This window comes from Sapajus apella, unplaced genomic scaffold (assembly GCF_009761245.1).
Source record: "Sapajus apella isolate SASKATOON/1434 unplaced genomic scaffold, GSC_monkey_1.0 scaffold264, whole genome shotgun sequence".
In the NCBI taxonomy this organism is placed as follows: Eukaryota; Metazoa; Chordata; class Mammalia; order Primates; family Cebidae; genus Sapajus; species Sapajus apella.
The window spans coordinates 35,272-56,213 of record NW_022437204.1 but is presented as its reverse complement, the minus strand read 5'-3'; the positions used below and the strand labels follow the sequence as shown (position 1 = coordinate 56,213).

At 46.0% G+C, this 20,942-nt stretch overlaps 1 protein-coding gene across 3 annotated transcripts in view; it reads right to left on the bottom strand.

The window, feature by feature from the left end:
- CNOT6 (CCR4-NOT transcription complex subunit 6) overlaps positions 1-6,060 on the bottom strand; it is an 84,837-nt gene extending 78,777 nt beyond the window's left edge. For all 3 annotated transcript variants that reach the window (XR_004266298.1, XM_032271912.1, XM_032271913.1), the window contains exon 1: positions 5,949-6,060. The gene's annotated coding sequence lies outside the window, so the exon portion shown is untranslated. The remainder of the gene's footprint in view (positions 1-5,948) is intronic.
- Positions 6,061-20,942: the final 14,882 nt, after the last annotated feature.

The window sequence follows — 20,942 nt, the reverse complement described above, 5'->3', positions numbered from 1 at the left end:
AGGAAAGGAGAATTTGTTCCAATGTGATTAATACACAAATTAGAGAATTTGAGCACAATGCATACTTCCTGTTTGTTTATGTGCTATTTTGTCATGTAAACACTAGATGAAGGTAAAAAACTTGCATCCAGCCAAGCTGAACTTTGTAGAAATACATGAAACACACCTCAAACACCTACCAGCTAAGTCAGTTCACTCTGTGTTAAGAGCCACACCCATTCACTTCTGGTGTTACCACTTTCCAACAGATTAGAAGTTAATAATTCTCCTTCTACCACTTCACAGTAACTCATAAGCTGCAACCTTTCTGACTTCCATTTCCACAAGCAAACCAGGCCTTCTTCAAGACAAAATGCTTACCTGGAATACTCTCAGAAAAAAATAATTTAAAAATAAATAAAAATAAAAGGCAAAATGCCACATTACAGTATCTACATATTCCTTAACTATTCAACATGTGTAAAACTATTCTGTCATTTTTATCAGGTTCTTTTCTTTCTTTTTTTTTTTTTTTTTGAGATGGAGTCTCACTCTGTAGCCCAGGCTTGAGTGCAGTGGCATGATCTCGGCTTTGGGTCACTGCAACCTCTGCCTCCTGCGTCCTGGTTCAAGTAATTCTCCTACCTCACCCTCCCAAGTAGCTGGGTTACAGGCCTGAGCCACCATGCCCAGCTAATTTTGTAGTTTTTAGTAGAGAAGGATTTTTTTTTTTTTTAAGACAGGGTTTCTCCATGTTGGTCAGGCTGGTCTCAAACTCCCAACCTCAGGTGATCCGCCTGCCTCGGCCTCCCAAAAAGTGCTGGGATTACAGGCGTGAGCCACCACGCCCGGCCCAGGTTCCTTTTTCAAATGTGTCACTGACAACGCTTTAGCATGTGTACCCCAATCCCATTTGTCCGTCATTTCTACTACATGATTTTGCAAAGTAGTGATTTTTAGGAACCTGTATGTTGCTTTACAGCAGAACTGACTGTATAAATTAACAGCTGAATGAGGACTTCTTAGACCTTAAGCTACTCTATTTCAATTCCAATAATTTACTAGAGAGAAGCCTGCCCTCCCCCAAAATTTCACAAAATGTTTACAGCCCGTACCCTAGCAAACCATCAGGATACTGATAACTTTTTAAGTCTGGTGGCTTTGATTTCAGGTAGGCACTGGATTGAATTTTCCAGCTTAAGTTCTATAGTCTGCCTAAGCCTAACTTAGAAGACAAGTGTTCTCCATATCTGAACCTTCATGTGTACCATTTTATGACTTTCATAGTTTTGACTGCTCTTAACCTATTCCAAAACATACTGACATCTTGAATTTAAATGACCCTGTATTATAGAGCAACTGGGCATAGCCCTCAAGCCTACTACAAAAAGGACCATAGACTCAGGAAACACCATATCCAAGTTAAAAACAGATTCAGGCCAGGTGTGGTGGCTCACACCTATAATTCCAGCACTTTGGGAGGCCAAAGCAGATAGATCACTTGAGATCAGAAGTTCGAAACCAGCCTGGCCAATGGTGAAACCCTCTCTACTAAAAATACCAAAAAATTAGCTGGCTGTGGTGGCAGGCGTCTGTAATCCCAGCTACTCAGGAGGCTGAGGCAGGAGAACCACTTGAACCCAGGAAGTGAAGGTTGCAGTGAGCCGAGATTATGCCACTGTACTCCAGCCTGGGTGACAGAGCGATACTCCGTCTCAAAAAAAAAAAAAAAAAAAGAAAAGAAAAAGAAGAAAAAAAATAGATTCAAAGTCATTAACTCCACACTATCTCAAATATGATTTTTACTTGTAGGGCCTCCACTCTATTCACCACAGGGATGCCAAAGTGATCTCTAAATCACCTTGTTCCCCTGCTGAAAATATTTTGGCTCTCTCTTCTGCTATAAAATACAGGTATAAACTTCATTTTTAGCTTAGCAAGCATGGTCCTTCAAAATCTAGACAAGACACACCTTTGCAGGCTCATCTCAAGTCACTCCCACTGTTCCAGTAACACACCTTATCACCAGCCTTCCCCTAACACTTGACAACTCAGTGCATGCACAGTTCCTTCTGTTTGAAATGACTCTCTCTCCTCAGTCAGGCAAATTACTATTCGGGGTTATTTTCCGTAAACTACCTCCACACCCTCCACAAGTTTAATCATTATTGTCTTCTTCCACAGCACTCTGTGCACCTATTAAGCCTATATATGACCAGAAGACAAAATTGGAGTATCGTTTCTCTTTGAATTCTCAGTGTTAAACCCACTGTGGCCAGTACCTACCTTAATGTGTAACTTAAGTCGCCAAGAAAATATAAATGGATGAAGGAGAGGTAAAGACCAGAGAAGGGTAAAGTGAAAGCCTAAATAAGTCTCCATTTTGCATCAACTAACCCTACCCTTCTCGATAATTACTCATTCAAATACCAAAATATGGTACATTCCATTGTACTCTAATGCACCCCAGCTATGCATACAGTATGTTTATAGTTTAGTCAGCATTTCTTTCTTTTTTTGAGATGGAATTTCACTCTTGTTGCCTAGGCTGGAGTGCAATGGCGTGATCTCACCGCAACATCTGCCTCCTGGGTTCAAGCAATTCTCCTGCCTCAACCTCCTAACTGGGATTACAGGTATGTGCCACCATGCTCGGCTAATTTTCCATTTTTAGTAGAGACAGGGTTTCTCCATGTTGGTCGGGCTGGTCTCCAACTCCCGGCCTTAGGTGATCCACTGCCTCAGCTTCCAAAGTACTGGGGTTACAGGCATAAGCCACCGTGCCCAGCCTATTAATCATACTTTGCTGTAAAATGACTACTCTGAGTAGTGGGCCAAAGATATCTAGAACTCCAAGTCTTTGGCTATCCCAGTAAAACATACATTTTTAACTGAACCTATTATGACTATTCCAAAGTGATAAATGCTTTAAAGCAGGGCTTCCCAAACCAGTGGACTTTGCATATGGGAATGGGTTCTAAATATGCTGAACATATATATTGATCCCTCACCCCTAATGTCGCAAAGAATACAGCTGTGAGCCGCCTTAACCATTTATTACAATATGCCTTACATATATAATCCTTTTCTATCATACTATGAAAAAGGTTTATGCTTTAAAGAATATAAGAAGGCAGATACAGGTACTGAAACGTATAAGCATTAACCAAAATGCATACTTTTTTTTGAGACGGAGTTTCACTCTGTCGCCAAGGCTGGAGTGCAGTGGTGCAATCTTGGCTCACACTTCAATCTCTACCTCCTGGGTTCAAGCAATTCTCCTGCCTCAGCCTAGGGAATAGCTGGGATTACAGGCATGCACTACCACACCTGGCTGATTTTGTATTTTTAGTAGAGATGGGGTTTCACCATATTCACTAGGCTGGTCTCAAACTCCTAACCTCAGGAAATCCAACCATCTCAGCTTCGCAAATTTCTGGGATTACAGGGGTGAGTCACCATGCCTGGCATAAAATGTATACTTTTAAACTACAGCTACAGTGGGCATTCCTAAAATGCCTTTACATATTTGTACATAGGACCAAGTTCTATAAACCAACCTTATGTCTGCTCAAAAGAAAACAGTTTGAAATTTCCCAATAATTGTAGTTTTACTTTTTTTTTTTTTTTTTTTTTTTTTTTTTTGAGACAGAGTTTCACTCGTTACCCAGGCTGGAGTGCAATAACACAATCTCAGCTCACCGCAACTTCCACCTCCTGGGTTCAAGCAATTCTCCTGCCTCAGCCTCCCGAGTAGCTGGGACTATTTGCCAACAAGATTTAAGAAACCTGAAAATACCTACAAATTGAAGAGGTATTCAAAAGGAGCCTCTTGAGCTACACTACCACTATCAAGACACTTTGGAAATTATCTAATGATTGACTTTCAGAGAAAATCTTTGGTCTCTCTTGCCACCATTTTTAAAACTGATCAAGACATGGTCTCACTATGTTGTGACAGTTATCACAGTCTTTACATATTTTATTTCATATTTTTTTGAGATAGGGTCTTGCTGGTCTCAAACTCCTGTATTCAAGTCATCCTTCCTCAGTCTCCCAAAGAGCTGGGATTACAGGCATGAGCAACCATGCCTGGCCATCACATAGTCTTTTTTTTTTTTTTTTTTGCTTACATATAGGAAGAACAATCTTTTTTGACCATTTCATTAAACATCTTGTTCACCTACTGAGAAGTGGCCAGAGTCAACTACCTTAAATAACTTCTAACCATTAAAACGACCCCTACCCTCCCAAAAGAACAAACCTCTGGCAATTAGGTCACACTCTCATGTGCTCTCACATGCACACAAACACAGTCCTTTCCCTCATAACTACCATAACATGGGCAAGTCACCTCCACCTAGAAAGGTCTGTTTTCTCATCAGCAGCTGTTCAAATATTTAAAACAAAACACCTGGAGTAGATCACAGATCTAAAGATATTAAGCAACTTTTATTCTAAATTTTACTCTAAAAGTCATCACATTCTAAAGACTGTGATGGCCGGGCATGTTGGCTCATGCCTGTAATTGCAGCACTTTGGGAGGCCAAGGAGGGAAGACTGCTTGAGCCCCGGAGCTGGGAGACCAGCCTGGGCAACAAAGCAAGACGCTGTCTCTACAAAAAAAATTAAAAAATTAGCCGTGGTGGTATCTGCCTGTAGCCCCAGCTAGTCAGGAGGGTGAGGCAGAAGGATCGCTTGAACCCAGAAGGCCAAGATTGCAGTGAGCTGAGAACTGTTCCACTGCACTCCAGCCTGGGCGACACAGTGAGATCCTGTCTCAAAAACAATAAATACATTTAATAAAGACTGTGATAAATGTCGTAACAGCAATTCCCCAAAAAAACCTTTAAGCTGTTTTGATCAACGGCCCATGTCCACTCCTACAGCCCACAAATCTGTTCTGGAGTGGTAAATTCTAGCATACTGTAAAAAATACAAAGCGCTACTACACACTATTTTGTTTTTCAGTTATTCATGTTTACTCTCTTCCTCGTCAAAGTTAAATTCCCAGATACAAGTAGGCAAGGAGATTCAGCACTAACAATGAGACAATCCACCTGGAAAACAGGTAAGTATGGAACTCAAATTCAAGCAGACTATCTAAAACACATCAGCTTAACACAGTAACAACAAATCCAAGAAAGTCAAGCGAGACGACCATTCACAATGTTGTCAATGGCAATAACGGTTAAAAACAGAAGTAGGGCTACAGGTGTTGTTAGCAAGCTCTTCAAGGAAGGTGAAGGAGGTAGAGAGTCAACGGAAAAGTTTCCAAAGAAAATAACGATTAGTGTTGAAAAAAAGGAGGGATGTAATTTGGGTTACCAGAGAAAACTGCTTCAAGAAACCAGCAGTACAATCTCCGAATCCTTAGCAATACGATAAATCTCTTCATTGCATGCTAAGTGCTTCTTTAACCTGTAATCCACCCTGTCCTCTCCCCACAAAATCTGCGTTAAACTGAATTTTAAAAACATTTTGGGGGGAGAGGATAAACAGTTGGTTTCTCTCTTGACAGTAATTGCCACTACGAAGTGCCAAGTTCCACACCACGCAGCGCGCCATCCACAGAGCGCTCCTCAAAAGTTGCCACCCATCTTGGCCACGAGTCCCGGGACACGGACTCGCCTCCTCTGGCTACCGCAGCCAGGATCAGCTGGGATCCGGGAGCCCGGCGCCGGCCCCCTCCCCACTGCGCGCCGTCGCCGCCGTCAATCAACGCCCCCAACCCACAGGCTCGGCCCGGGGCAGGGCGGGACCGCAGCACCTCGAAGGGCCCCCCCCCAACAGCCGCCAGCTTGCGGAGCAGCGGAACCGCAGCCCAAGAAACTAAAGTTGCTCGCGACGGAGCCCGGCACGCTCTGGGGCCCTGGAGCCCAGCCGATGGGGGATCCATGCGCGGCCGGAGCGGAGAGCAGCGCCCCAGCAGGGCCTCGGGCCTGCCTCGCTCACCGCTCACCGCTCACCTCTCGGGGTGCGCCGCCTTCCTCCGCCGCTGCCGCCGCCTCCTTCCTGTGAGTGCAGCGCGGTCTGACCTGTGGAACCACCATACCAGTCCCGCCCGTTGCTGCAGCGCAGTTGCCGCCGCTCCTCTGCCGCCTTAGCCGCCGCTCTTTGTTCCCCCTCCGAGAGCCACTACTTCAGCCGCCCGTCTCAGCCGCCCTAACGGGCGGCCACTACTCCCTCCCGCCCTCTCGGCCTCCGGCCTCGCCCTCCTCGCTGCGCCCGCCGCCGCCGCCTTCGCCTCCGCGCCGCCGACGCCGCCGCCACCGACGCCGACGCCTCCTCCTCCGCGCCCCCCTAGCTTTCATTGAAAGCAAACAAGCATCATGGCGGTGGCCGCCGTCTCTCAGCCAGCGAGCGCCCGGACCGCCACCTCCGCTCCAACATCCCGGCCGCTCATTGGCCGCCATCTCCGGGCGCAACCATCCGGCCTTCGGCGCAGGGGTCGCTCTCGGCACGCCGCTGCCCAGGCCCCGCCTCCTCACCCCCGCGCTGGGGAGCGGTGGCTCGGCCCGGCGCGCTGAGGACCCTGCCTCCCCGCCTCCCGTCCTCCCTCCCTGCGTCTTTCCTTCCGTCCATCCTTTCCTTCTCTTCCCGCTCTTCTCTCTCCTTTCCTTCCTTGGCGCTTCTATTTTCTCGTCTCCTTAGCGCTCCTCCATTTTTCATCTAGCTCTTTTTCCGCCTTGGGTTGTCCACTTTTATCTCCCCTTTCCTTCTTTTCCTTGATCCTCCTCCCTTTTTCTCCTCTTCCTTTTCCTTAGGCCTTCACCTGTCAATCACGTCGAAACACAGATTTTTGATCGTAGACAGTATTTTGCTCTGCCTAAAGACAAGACATTCAAAAGTGAACAGTCGAATAATTATTCCTTTCTCAATTATGCAGAAAAAAATAAGTTAATAGCCCGTTTCAGTCCATTAGTGGTAATTCATTCCAGTACCTTAATGGACAGTTTTGGTGCTGGGGTCCTAACCTGAGTAATGGACAGGAGCTGCTGCGTTCAAAGATCAAGATGTTCTGTTCAGGGCAAACTCTGGTGATTGAAGGAGAGCAGAGAAATGACTGGCTGATTCATGATGCTTACATTGGGAAATAGTACTTGACTGATGCTCAGGGCACAGAGATGAATCAGACTCCACCCTGCCCTGAATAAGCTCACAGTCTACGGCCAAGAATAACACCCAAAAGACCTGTTTTGTTTTGTTTGAGATGGAGTCTCACTCTGTCGCCAGGCTGGAGTGCAGTTAGGAGATCTCGGCTCACTGAAACCTCGCCTCCCAGGTTCAAGCGATTCTCCTGCCTCAGCCTCCCGAGTAGCTGGGACTAACAGGCGCCCGCCACCACGCCCGGCTAATTTTTTTTGTATTTTTGGCCGAGCGCGGTGGCTCACGCCTGTAATCCAGCACTTTGGGAGGCCGAGGCGAGCAGATCACCTGAGATCGGGAGTTGAGACCAGCCTGACCAACATGGCGAAACCCCGTCTCTTCCAAAAATACAAAAAATTAGCCGGGCGTGGTGGCGGGCGCCTGTAATCCTAGCTACTCGGGAGGCTGAGGCAGGAGAATCGCTTGAACCTGGAAGGCGAGATTGCAGTGAACCGAAATCTTGCCACTGCACTCCGGCCTGGAGACAGAGTGAGACTCCGTCTAAAAAAAATAAAAATTCGAGCTACATACTAAAGGGTAGGAAAAGGAATAGCTGCCTGCCCACCTATGTGGCAAACTAGGATAGGTTGCTAACTGCTTTCTGGAAAATCAACCCTGAAGAAATGAGAGTGAGACAGGTTCTAGTAACTAACAGTAGCAACAAACCAAAGCTTCTACTTCATTGAAGGCTGTTTTGAGCGGGGGATGTGGGAAATGGGTTGCTGTAGTCTGGGATGGTGGAGACCTGGCTGGAAGGGCAAGGAAAGGATGAGGGACAAAAGCTGCTCAAGGATCAAGATGGGCCGGGCCCGGTGGCTCACGCCTGTAATCCTAGCACTTTGGGAGGCCAAGGTGGGTGGATCACCTGAGGTCAGGAGTTCAAGACCAGCCTGGCCAACATGGTGAAAGCCATCTTTTAAAAAAAGAAAAAAAAATTATAAAAATTAAGAAAAAAAATATTAAAAAAAAAAAAAAAAAAGATCAAGATCTCCCTCTCCCCAGCATGGTGTTGGGATAGTCATTGCTTGGCATTGCCATGACATCAGTAGTGATAGCCCATGCCTCTAGGGCCATAGGACACTGGGCAAAAGGAGGGCAATGCAAAAGCCCAGGAGTCAGGAAGAACACCTGCAGACCAGCACGCTGCCTGTGGCCTTCCCTCCAGAGACTCCTCCAGCCCCAGGTGGAGGGAGTCATGCAGCCCTGTGCTGTACAGAGCATCCAGGCTGAGGGGCCGATGGAACAGACATCCCGCAGGGCCTCTCCTGCCTGTGTGAGTGCCCTGGCTGCATGTGCTCCAGCCTGGGTGCCTTTTTGTAATTTGTAGGGCCAGAGGGAGCTACTCTTGGCCGGGTGAGGTAACTCATGCCTTAATCCCAGTACTCTGGGGAGGCCAAGGCGGGCAGATCACTTGAGGCCAGGAGTTGGAGACCAGCCTGGCCAACATGGCAAAACCCCATCTCCACTAAAAATACAAAAAAAATTAGCCAGGCATGGTGATAGGCGCCTGTAATCCCAGCTACTTGGGAGGCTGAAGTGTGAGAATCACTTGAATCCAGGAGGCAGAGGTTGCAGTGAGCTAAGGTTGCACCGTGGCACTCCAGCCTGGGCAACAGAGCAAGACACTGTATTTAAAAAAGAAAAAGAGGGAGCTATTCCCTTGTGACTGGCATGGTGTGTATGGAGGAGGGGAGGTCTCGTTGCACAACAAAAAACTCAGTAGCATAAAGCAACAGTTTTACTGTATCTCACGAGTCTGATATTCTCCCTTGGGGCCTCATGCCTGTGCCATAGGTGGCAGCTGGGTGTTGAACATCTGGCAGTTCAGTGCCCCCTAATGAGGCCTCCCCTGCAGTGTCTCATACCATCCTTTCAGCCTTTGTGTGTGACTTCTCTCTCCAGCAGGAGGTCATCCTGCACTTCTTACATGACAACCAGGGGCTCTAAGAGGAAGCCAAAGCTGCCAAGCCTTCTGAAGAAGGCCACTTCAGTATTCTGCTAATTAAAGCAGGCACAAGCCCAAGCCAGATTCAGGAGCTGTGGAGAGCTGTGTGCGCATACAGGGCGGGTGGACTTATTGGAGCCCTCTGGGGAGACTTACTACCACCAGGAGGGTACAATGGTGGCTCTGCTGTGCATGCCCTGTTCTTTCTGCATATCTGAAAAGAACCCTGCAAAATGCCTATTCACCCTTTCAGACCCAGATCAAAGTGCCCCTCACATTAGGCCTCCCATTGCAAGTTATGAAACTCACAACTCAATAGGCTTTGCAAGAAAGAGGGAATTGACATATTCAAGTGCCACATGGCTGAACCATTCAGGCATTGCAAGGCGGCATCAAGAATCGATCTCACCTCCCACCCTCCACCCTGCTCTCCACTCTCTCTCCTGGCCTGGCCTCACACAGGCAGGAAAGATGCCACCAACACCTGCAGGCTTAGATTCTACCAGCTTCTCCACTTAGAGAAGATACTTCTTTCCTAATGGTTCCAGCTGAAGACCCAGGGCAGGCTCTCACTGGCCTGGCCTGGGCCTTGTTTCTACTGCAGCCAGGCAGTACCAAAGCAAGAGCCATCTGGGATTGAGATGTGCTAAGCTAAGACAGCGTGAATTGCTGGCAGCCAGCACCATCTTCCTCACCACAGGGAGAGATGAGACAGTGATGAAGACGTGGAGTCTCATAGTAAAGTCCTGACAGCTTGATTTCAGTAGTTTTTCTCTTTAGCATGTGACCTATTCCAAGCATACACACCAATACTTTATTTATTTATTCATTTTTGCTTAAATTAATTTGAGTTTGGCTTCTGTAGCTTACAACCAAGATAATTCTAATTTAACTCCATAAATGCATTGCACAGATGGATATGTGACCGGAATAGGGTAATCATCAGATGTGCACAGCAAGTCAGTGCACCAAGACACCAGGCTGCAGCAGAGGAACAGGTTTAATCCTAGGGCCACAGGACGTGGAGACTGGAGGAAACCAAATCTGCCTCCCTGATGAGTTTGGGGCCAGGGTTTTCAAGGGTTTTAGAGTGGGCTGAAGAGTGGAGATTGTTGGTTTGTCAAGGAGAGCAGGGTGAAGCAGGGTGTTCTCATGCTGATTTGGTTCCTTTGGGTGGGGGTTGGGGGGGTCTTCAAACTGGTTGGCATCAGCTGTTCCACTGGAATTCAGGTTCTGCTTGAGTACTTCTACTGATTGATTGAGATGAAGTCTTGCTCTGTCACCCAGGCTGGAGTGCAGTGATGCAATCTCAGCTCACTGCAACCTCTGCCTCCTGGGTTCAAACGATTTTCCTGCCTCAGCCTCCTGTATATGTATTTTATTTATTTTCGTTCTTTATTTTTTTTTTCCCTGAGACAGAGTCTTGCTTTGTCTTTGTTTTTTGTTTGTTTCTTTGTTTGTTTGAGATACAGTTTCACTCTGTCACCAGGCTGGAGTGCAGTGGTGTGATCTCGGCTCACTGTAACCTCTGCTTCCTGGGTTCTAGCGATTTTCCTTCCTCAGCCTCCTGAGTAACTGGTATTACAGGCACCTGCCACCACACCTAGCTAATTTTTGTATTTTGTGTAGAAACAGGGTTTCACCATATTGGCCAGGGTGGTCTCAATCTCCTGAACTCGTTATCTGCCTTCCTTGGGATCCCACAGTGCCCGATTACAGGCCTGACCACCTGTGCCCCACCAAGTCTTGCTCTGTCACCCAGGCTGGAGTGCAGTGGCGAGATCTCAGCTCACTGCAAGCTCTGCCTCCCAGCTTCAAGGAGTTCTCCTGCCTCAGCCTCCTGGGTAGCTGGGATTACAGAGCATGCCACAACGCCCAGCTAATTTTGGTATTTTCAGTTGAGGCTGGGTTTCACCATGTTGACTAGGCTGGTGTCAAACTCTCTTGATCCACCCGCCTCAGCCTCCCAAAGTGCTGGGATTACAGGCATGAGCCACCGTGCCCAGTCTATATTTATTTATTTATTTTATTTTATTTTAGAGTCAGGGTCTCACTCTGTCACCCAGGCTGGAGTGCAGTAGCATGATCACAGCTCACTGCAGTCTCGACCTCCTTGGGCTCAGGTGATCCTCCCACCTCAGCCTCTGGAGTGGGGGACTGCAGGGACACACCACCACACCCAGCTAATTGTTGTTTTTGTTGTGATGGGGTTTCACCATGTTGCCCAGGCTGGTCTCCAGCTCCTGGTCTCAAGCAATCTATCCACCTTTGCCTCCCAAAGTGCTGGGATTACAGGCATGCGCCACCATACCCAGCTGCTTAAGTGATTCTTAAAAGCCTTCAGACTCTAATGTCAGAAATCCTGTCTGTAGGAACAAAGGGGCTGCACATGGTCAGTGTCTGGAGCTACATGACTTTCTGTTATAAGGAAGTGGGTCAAAATGCTGCCTGATTAATGCTTAATTGTAATGATATTTCTGTCCAGGATTCCTGTTAACTCTGAGAGGATGGCTTCAGATGGGTGGTTGAATAATGAAAATGGACACCCGGGTCATGGCCATAATTGTTGCTGTTGCTGTGGTGTCTGTCACTCAAACATGACTGGAGCACTGGAATTACAACCCAGGACCGATGGAGAACGTTGCTATGGTTTGAATATGTGTCCCCTCCAGCACTCATGAAGACAGAATTAACAAAAAAGAAGCCAGACCACAGTGCAATCGAGTTAGAACTCAGAATTCAAAAACTAACCCAGAACCACACAGCTTCATGGAAACTGAACAACTTGCTCTTGAATGTTGACTGGATAAACACTGAAATGAAGACAGGAATAAAGATGTCCTTCGAAACCAACGAGAATGAAGATACAACATACCAGAATCTCTGGGACACATTTAAAGCAGTCTCTAGAGGAAAATATATAGCAATAAGTGCCCACATGAGAAGCAAGGAGAGATCAAAAATTGACACCCTATAGTCAAAACTGAAAGTGCTAGAGGAACAAGATCAAAAAAACTCAAAGTCTAGCAGAAGACAAGAAATAGCTAAGATCAGAGCAGAACTGAAGGAGATAGAGACACAAAAACCCTTCAAAAAATCAATAGGCCGGGCGCGGTGGCTCAAGCCTGTAATCCCAGCACTTTGGGAGGCCGAGGCGGGTGGATCATGAGGCCAAGAGATCGAGACCATCCTGGTCAACATGGTGAAACCCCGTCTCTACTAAAAATACAAAACATTAGCCGGGCATGGTGGCACGTGCCTGTAATCCCAGCTACTCAGGAGGTTGAGGCAGGAGAATTGCCTGAACCCAGGAGGCGGAGGTTGCGGTGAGCCGAGATCGCGCCATTGCACTCCAGCCTGGGTAAAAAAAGTAAAACTACGCCGTAAAAAAAAAAAAAAAAAAAAAAAAAAATCAATAAATCCAGGAGCTGGTTTTTTGAAAAGATCAACAAAATAGACAGACCACTAGCCAGATTAATAAAAAAGAAAAGAGAGAATAACCAAATTGATGCAATAAAAAACAATAAAGGGGATATCACCACAGATTCCACCAAAATTCAAGCCATCATCAGAGATTATTACAAACAACTCTATGCACATAAACTAGTAAACCTGGAAGAAATTGATAAATTCCTGGACACTTGCCTCCTCCCAAGCCTAAACCAGGAAGAAGCCGAAACCCTGACCAGACCCATAACAAGGTCTGAAGTTGAGGCAGCAATTAAGAGCTTACCACCCAAAAAAAGCCCAGGTCCAGACAGGTTCACAGCTGAATTCTACCAGACATGCAAAGAGGAGCTGGTACTATTCCTTCTGAAACTATTCCGAACAATACAAAAAGAGGGAATTCTTCCCAAATCATTTTATGAGACCAACATCATCCTGATTCCAAAACCCGGCAGAGACTCAACAAGAAAAGAAAACTTCAGGCCAATATCCATGATGAACATAGATGCAAAAATCTTCACTAAAATACTGACAAGCCGATTGCAACAGCACATCAAAAAGCTTATCCACCATGATCAAGTAGGCTTCATCCTGGGGATGCAAGGCAGGTTCAACAGACGCAAGTCTATAAATGTAATTCACTGCATAAACAGAACCAAAGACAAAAACCACATGATTTTCTCAATTGATCCAGAGAAGGCCTTCGACAAAATTCAACAGCCCTTTTTGCTAAAAACCCTCAATAAGCTAGGTATCAATGGAACGTATCTCAAAATAATGAAAGCTATTTACAACAAACCAACAGCCAATATCATACTGAATGGGCAAAAACTGGAAGCATTTCCCTTGAAATGTGGCACTAGACAAGGATGCCCTCTCTCACCACTCCTATTCAATATAGTACTAGAAGTTCTAGCCAGAGCAATCAGACAAGAAAAAGAAATAAAGGGCATTCAAATAGGAAAGGAGGAAGTCAAATTGTCTCTATTTGCAGACGACATGATTGTATATCTAGAAGACCCCATTGTCTCAGCCCAAAGTCTCCTGAAACTGATAAGCAACTTCAGCAAAGTCTCAGGATACAAAATCAATGTGCAAAAATCACATGCATTCCTATACACTAATAACAGACTTAAAGAGAGCCAAATCAAGAACAAACTTCCATTCACAATTGTCACAAAGAGAATAAAATACCTAGGAATACAACTAACAAGGAACGTAAAGGACCTCTTCAAGGAGAACTACAAGCCACTGCTCAACGAAATAGTAGAGGACACAAACCAATGGAGAAACATTCCATGTTCATGGTTAGGAAGAATCAATATCGTGAAAATGACCATACTGCCCAAAGTAATTTACAGATTCAATGCTATCCCCATCAAGCTACCAATGACCTTCTTCACAGAACTGGAAAAAACCACCTTAAACTTCATATGGAACCAAAAGAGAGCCCGCATAGCCAAGTCAATTCTAAACAAAAAGAACAAAGCGGGAGACATCACACTACCGGACTTCAAACTATACTACAAGGCTACAGTAATCAAAACAGCATGGTACTGATACCAAAACAGAGATATAGATCAATGGAACAGAACAGAGGTCTCGGAGGCAACGAAACATATCTACAACCATCTGATCTTTGACAAACCAGACAAAAACAAGCAATGGGGAAAGGATTCCCTGTTCAATAAATGGTGTTGGGAAAACAGGCTAGCCATGTGCAGAAAGCAGAAACTGGACCCCTTCCTGACACCTTACACTAAAATTAACTCCAGATGGATTAAAGACTTAAACATAAGACCTAACACCATAAAAACCCTAGAAGAAAATCTAGGCAAAACCATTCAGGACATAGGTGTAGGCAAGGACTTCATGACCAAAACACCAAAAGCATTGACAACAAAAGCCAAAACAGACAAATGGGACCTAATCAAACTCCACAGCTTCTGCACAGCAAAAGAAACAGTCATTAGAGTGAATCGGCAACCAACAGAATGGGAAAAAATTTTTGCAGTTTACCTATCTGACAAAGGGCTGATATCCAGAATTTACAAAGAACTAAAACAGATTTACAAGAAAAAAAACTAACAAGCCCATTCAAAAGTGAGCAAAGAATATGAACAGACACTTTACAAAAGAAGACATACATGAAGCCAACAAACATATGAAAAAATGCTCATCATCACTGGTCATCAGAGAAACGCAAATCAGAACTACATTGAGATACCATCTCACGCCAGTTAGAATGGCGATGATTAAAACATCTGGAGACAACAGATGCTGGAGAGGATGTGGAGAAATAGGAAAACTTTTACGCTGTTGGTGGGAGTGTAAATTAGTTCAACCGTTGTGGAAGACAGTGTTGCGATTCCTCAAGGACCTAGAAATAGAAATTCCATTTGACCCAGCAATCCTATTACTGGGTATATATCCAAAGGATTATAAATCATTCTACCATAAGGACACGTGGACACGAATGTTCATTGCAGCACTGTTTACAATAGCAAAGACCTGGAACCAACCCAAATGCCCATCGATGATAGACTGGACAGGGAAAATGTGGCACATATACACCATGGAATATTATGCAGCCATCAAAAACAATGAGTTTGGGTCCTTTGTAGGGACATGGATGAACCTGGAAACCATCATTCTCAGCAAACTGACAGAAGAGCAGAAGATCAAACACCGCATGTTCTCACTCATAAGTGGGTGTTGAACAATGAGAACACATGGACATAGGGAGGGGAGCACTACACACTGGGGTCAGTTGGGGGGAAATAGGGGAGGGACGGTGGGGGGTGGGGAGCTGGGGAGAGATAGCAAGGGGAGAGATGCCAGATGTAGGTGATGGGGAGGAAGGCAGAAAATCACACTGCCACATGTGTACCTGTGCAACAATCTTGCATGTTCTTCACATGTACCCCAAATCCTAAAATGCAATAAAATAAATAAATGGGGGGAAAAAAACACAAAAAAACAGAAAAACAAAAAAAAACAGAAGAGAAGCAAAGCAGACAAATTTGGAAAACTCAGCCTGGCCGTGTAGAGTGAAAATGTGTGTTCAGAAGCAGAAACCAAGGGTGGCCCAGTGGTCTTTCACTAAGATTAGTACAGAGAAAAAGGATCATCAAAGAGAATGGAAGGAAGACCTCTAAGGCATTTTGTAAGATGGCATCAAGAATCGATCTCACCTCCCACCCTCCACCCTGTGACAGCAGGCTTCCCCTGGGAAAGCCTGCTGTCACAGGCTCTGAGGCCTAGAGGGCCTAGAGGGCAGAATGGTTTCAGGGGATGGCCCAGTAATGAGAGGTAGGGCCTTTAAGAGGTGGTTGGGTCATGAGGACTCTGCCCTGGCTGGCAGATTGCTTGAGCTCAGGAGGTTGAGACCTGCCTGAGCAACATAGCAAAACCCCATCTCTACAAAAAAATATACTGGGTTTTGGTAGATATTGCTGAATGGCTCATCTGAAAGGCTGTACCAGTTTATATTTCCACCAACAGTGTATAAAAATCTAAGTTTCTTTTTTTTACTTTGCTTTTCTTTTTTTTTTTGAGGCCAAGTCTTGCTCTATCACCCAGGTTGGAGTGCAGTGGCGCAATTTCGGCTCACTGCAACCTCTGCCTCCTGGGTTCAAGCGAGTCTCCTGCCTCAGCCTCCTGAGTAGCTGGGACTGCAGGTGTGCACCACCATGCCTGGCTAATTTTTGTATTTTTAGTGGAGATGGAGTTTCACCATATTAGCCAGGAGCTAATATGAGCTTGAACTTAAGACCACTTGAACTCCTGACTTTGTGATGTACCTGCCTCAGCCTCCCAAAGTACTGGGATTACAGGTGTGAGCTACCACGCTCGGCCCATAGTTTATTTTTTTCAAGTCGACTAAAACTCTGTCTCTGACTCACTCTCTGTCTCTTACACATACATGAATAAGAGTCTGGGAAATAAGTATTTGAATTTCACAATACATATATATAAAGCTAAATAATTCCTCAAAGCTTCTATGATAATGTTCTCAAGGTTAGGTTACCCTATTTTCTTTAACTGAGGTAAAATTCAGCCCACGTGAATAAATTAATTTATTCATAGATCAGTTAATGGGTTAATGGATTAATTGGTTATCATGGGAGAGGAACCGGTGCTTTTGTAGGAAGAGGAAGAAGGACCTGAGATAGCACCTCTGCACACCCAGCCCAGTAGCCATGTGATCCCCTGTGCTGCTTTGGGACTGCAGGGAGTCTCCACCAATGGGAAGGCACTCACTAGATGTGGCCCCTTGATCTTGGACTTCTCAGCCTCCAGAACTGTAAGAAATAAATTCCTTTTTGGCTGGGTGTGGTGGCCTATGCCTGTAATCCCAGGTGGATCACGAGGTCAAGAGATTGGGACCCTCCTGGCCAGCATAGTGAAACTCCATCTCTACTAAAAATACAAAAATTAGCTGCGCATCGTGGTGTGCCTGTAGCCCCAGCTACTCAGGAGGCTGAGGAAGGAGAATCGCTTGAACCTGAGAAGTGAAGGTTGCAGGGAGCCACGATCCCGCCACTGCACTCCAATCTGGCAACAGAGTGAGACTCTGCCTCAAAAAAAAAAAGAAAGAAAGAAAAAGAAATTCCTTTTCTATATAAACTACCCAGCGTAAGATATTATGTGAGCTGTGTGCAGTGGCTCATACCTGTAATTCCAGCACTTTGGGAGGCTGAGTTGAGAGGATCATGAGGTCAAGAGATTGACACCAGCCTGGCCAACATGGAGAAACCCTGTCTTTACTAAAAATACAAAAATTAAGTGGATGTGTGGTGCACATCTGTAGTCCCAGCTACTAGGGAGGCTGAGACAGGAGAATTGCTTTAGCCCAGGAGGCAGAGGTTTCTGTGAGCCAAGATCATACCACTACACTCCAGCCTGGCGACAGAGCAAGACTCTATCTCAATAAAATAAAATAAAATAAAGAGAGAGAGAGAGAGATTCTGTTATAGGCAAAAGAAAATGAACAGAGATGATGTGGACCATAACCCAGAGACATGCAGTGCTGATTAGAGACTGACCACAAGAACTGAAACTCACAGGAGACTGATGAATGAAACAGGTCCCAAGGTTTATTTGTAAGACAAACTGAACAGCTGTGTGACAAACCATCTACTAGTAGGAAAGCACATTCTAGAGGGAAGCAAACCCGTTCAGAGGTTGTTTGGTGAGTCTAAACACAGGCCTGTGGAGTCATTCAGCTCTAACAGTTGGACCCCTCCTCTCTAGGGCTGCAGGCTTGGTGGCCAGAGATCAGCATTGATGACCAAAATTTCTCACTGCCACGCAGTGCCAGAGACATGGACACATCCTGGTCATCTGTCTTCCCTTCTCTGGACTTGAGGCTTGCAGACCACAGTTTTCCTTAGACAGGGCCTGGTATCCTAGATGCAGTTTCTGATGCCAATCATATCTTACCCTTGTTATCCTTTGTCCCTGAGCCCATTGTATTAGCCTGCAATTGGTTGAAAACCTAACTCAAACAGCTTTAAGAGGGAGACAAAGGAATTAGTTGGCTCAGATAGCTTTACGAGACCAGGAAGAGTCCACTAGCTGCAGGTATGGCTTGATCTGGGAGCTAATGCCACTCGGTTCTGCTCACCTCCATGGTGATTTTATCATCAGGTACCATATTCAAGCAAAGGGGATACCAGCTCCTTCAAGGTTCAAGCCTGGCAGGAAAGAGAGCATCCCCTAAATGGTCAAATAGCGGTTCTAGCCCTGACTCTCATTTCCATCTCCAAATCAAACACCCAAACACCGTGTTCTGGTGCGTGTCATACACCCATCAGGAAGAAGTCACATGCCCTAATCATGGGGGCAGGTCGTCTTCAGCTGCACGCAAGCATACATGGAAAGATTTGAAGGGGGCCAGGCAGAGTAGCTCATGCCTATAATCCCGGCACTTTGGGAGGCTGAGGCAGGCAGATCACTTGACGTCAGGAATTTAAGACCAGCCTGGCCCACATGGTGAAACCCTGTCTCTACTAAAAATACAAAAAAAATTAGCCAGGCATGGTAGTGTATGCTTGTAATCTCAGTTACTTTAGAGGCTGAAGCAGGAGAATCCTTGAACCTGGGAGGCAGAGGTTGCAGTGAGCCAAGATCATGCCATTGCACTCCACTCTGGACGACAAGAGCAAAACTTCTTCTAAAAAAAAAAAACAGTTGATGGGGGGTAGTCAGGGATGCTGTTGCTGGAAGAGAGGAATAGAAGCAGCAAGGAAGAAAGAGACAGAGGCCTGAAGTCCATGCTCTGTCAAGCCTCTACCTACACAGCACAGACATCTTGCCAGCTGCTTCCTTGGACACCTGTGTTGTCCTGGCCTCAAACTCAGTATGTGGAGTCGAGAAGATGCCTCAAGGTCTCAGAATGTAGGACACGGGGTTTCCCATGCAGAGCTCAGACGTGTTCCCCAAAGACTTACCGTAGAGAATTTGTGGGAAGGGGAAAAGGTGGCCAATCTGGTTTTATTTCTGGTTTTACTTTTTGTTTTTTGGGTTTTTTTCTCTCTTTTCAACTTCTTTTTCATTATTCTCTAACACAGCATCGTGACTAGACCGTATGCTTCTTGTTTTTTTTAAGAGATGGGATTGGGGCCGGGCTCAGTGGCTCACACCTATAATCCCAGCACTTTGGGAGGCCGAGGTGGGTGGATCACGAGGTCGAGAGATCGAGACCATCCTGGTCAACATGGTGAAACCCCATCTCTACTAAAAATACAAAAAATTAGCTGGTCATGGTGATGCGTGCCTGTAATCCCAGCTACTCAGGAGGCTGAGGCAGGGGAATTGCCTGAACCCAGGAGGCGGAGGTTGCGGTGAGCCAAGATCGAGCCATTGCACTCCAGCCTGGGTAAGAGGAGCAAAACTCCGTCTCAAAAAAAAAAAAGAGATGGGATCTTCCTCTGCCAGTGGTTTGATCAGAGCTCACTGCAGCCTCAACCTCCTGGGCTCAAGTGATCCTTCCTCCTCAGCCTCCCAAAGTGTTGGGATTACAGGCATGAGCCACCACACCAGGCCCTACCTTTTAAAGGTTAAACCACCTTTTTTTTGCCATTATAAAATGATTTATAGTCATGATATTTTTATTTTGAGACAGAGTCACGCTCTGTTGCCCAGGCTAGAGTGCATCAACACGATCCCAACTCACTGCAGCCTCTGCCTCCCGGATTCAAGCGATTCTCCCACCTCAGCTTCCCAAATAGCTGGGACTATACAGGCACCCACCACCATGCCCGGCTCATTTTTGTATTTTTAGTAGAGACAGGGTTTCACCATGTTGGCCAGGCTGGTCTTGAACTTCTGACTGTAAGGTCTTTTAGGCTGGCTGACAGTGTCATGTATGCCATGTTAACCTCTGTGACCTGCACAGACACTCCAGAAGAGTTCCTGGAAAATCTAAAGTAACTGGAAGACTGAAGAAATGATCAACCCCCGAGGCACCTACTTAACTTTGAGACATTCTCTTTATATTTATTTATTTATTTATTTATTTATTTATTTTAGAGACAGGGTTTCACCATGTTCACCAGGCTGGTCTCGAACTCCTGACCTCAGATGATCCACCCACCTCAGCCTCCCAAAGTGCTGGGATTACAGGCATGAGCCACTGAGCCCAGCCAACTTTGAGATACTCTCTATTGTTCCTTGTTCCTGCCCTAATTGATAAGGTCACTGGACTTTGTAATCGACCTTGGTCAACCTCGTGACTCTACACTCTAGGAACCCTCCCAGCTTGCAAAATACCGCTCTAAAATAACTTCTGTAACGTTCCACTGCCCACCCCAAACCTGTAAAACCAAATGCTACCCCACTGCCCTTTGCTAATGAATGCCCTTTTCGGCCTCAGTCCACCTGCACCGTGAATGGTGAATAAACAGCCATGTTGCTCTCACAAAGCTTGTTTGATGGGGGGTCTCTTCATTCAGAGTGTGAGCTTTAACACTGACTTCAGGTGATCCACCCACCTCGGCCTCCCAAATTTCTGGGATTACAGATGTGAGCCACCACGCCTGGCCTGTAGTGATGATTTTAAAAAAAGTAAAACTGGCCAGGCACTGTGGCTCACATCTATAATCCCAGCACTTTAGGAGGCCAAGGCAGGCAGATCACCTGAGGTCAGGAGTTCGAGACCAGTCTGGCCAACATGATGAAACCCCATCTCTACTAAAAATACAAACATTAGCTGGGCATGATGGGGCACGCCTGGAATCCCAGCTACTTCGGAGGCTGAGGTAGGAGAATCACTTGAACCCAAAAGGCGGAGTTTGCAGTGAGCCAAGATCGCACCACTGCTTCCTAGTCTGGGCAACAGTGAGACTAGGTCTCAAAAAACAAAACAAAATAAAATAAAATAGTAAAACTTAGGCTGGGCGCGGTGGCTCACACCTGT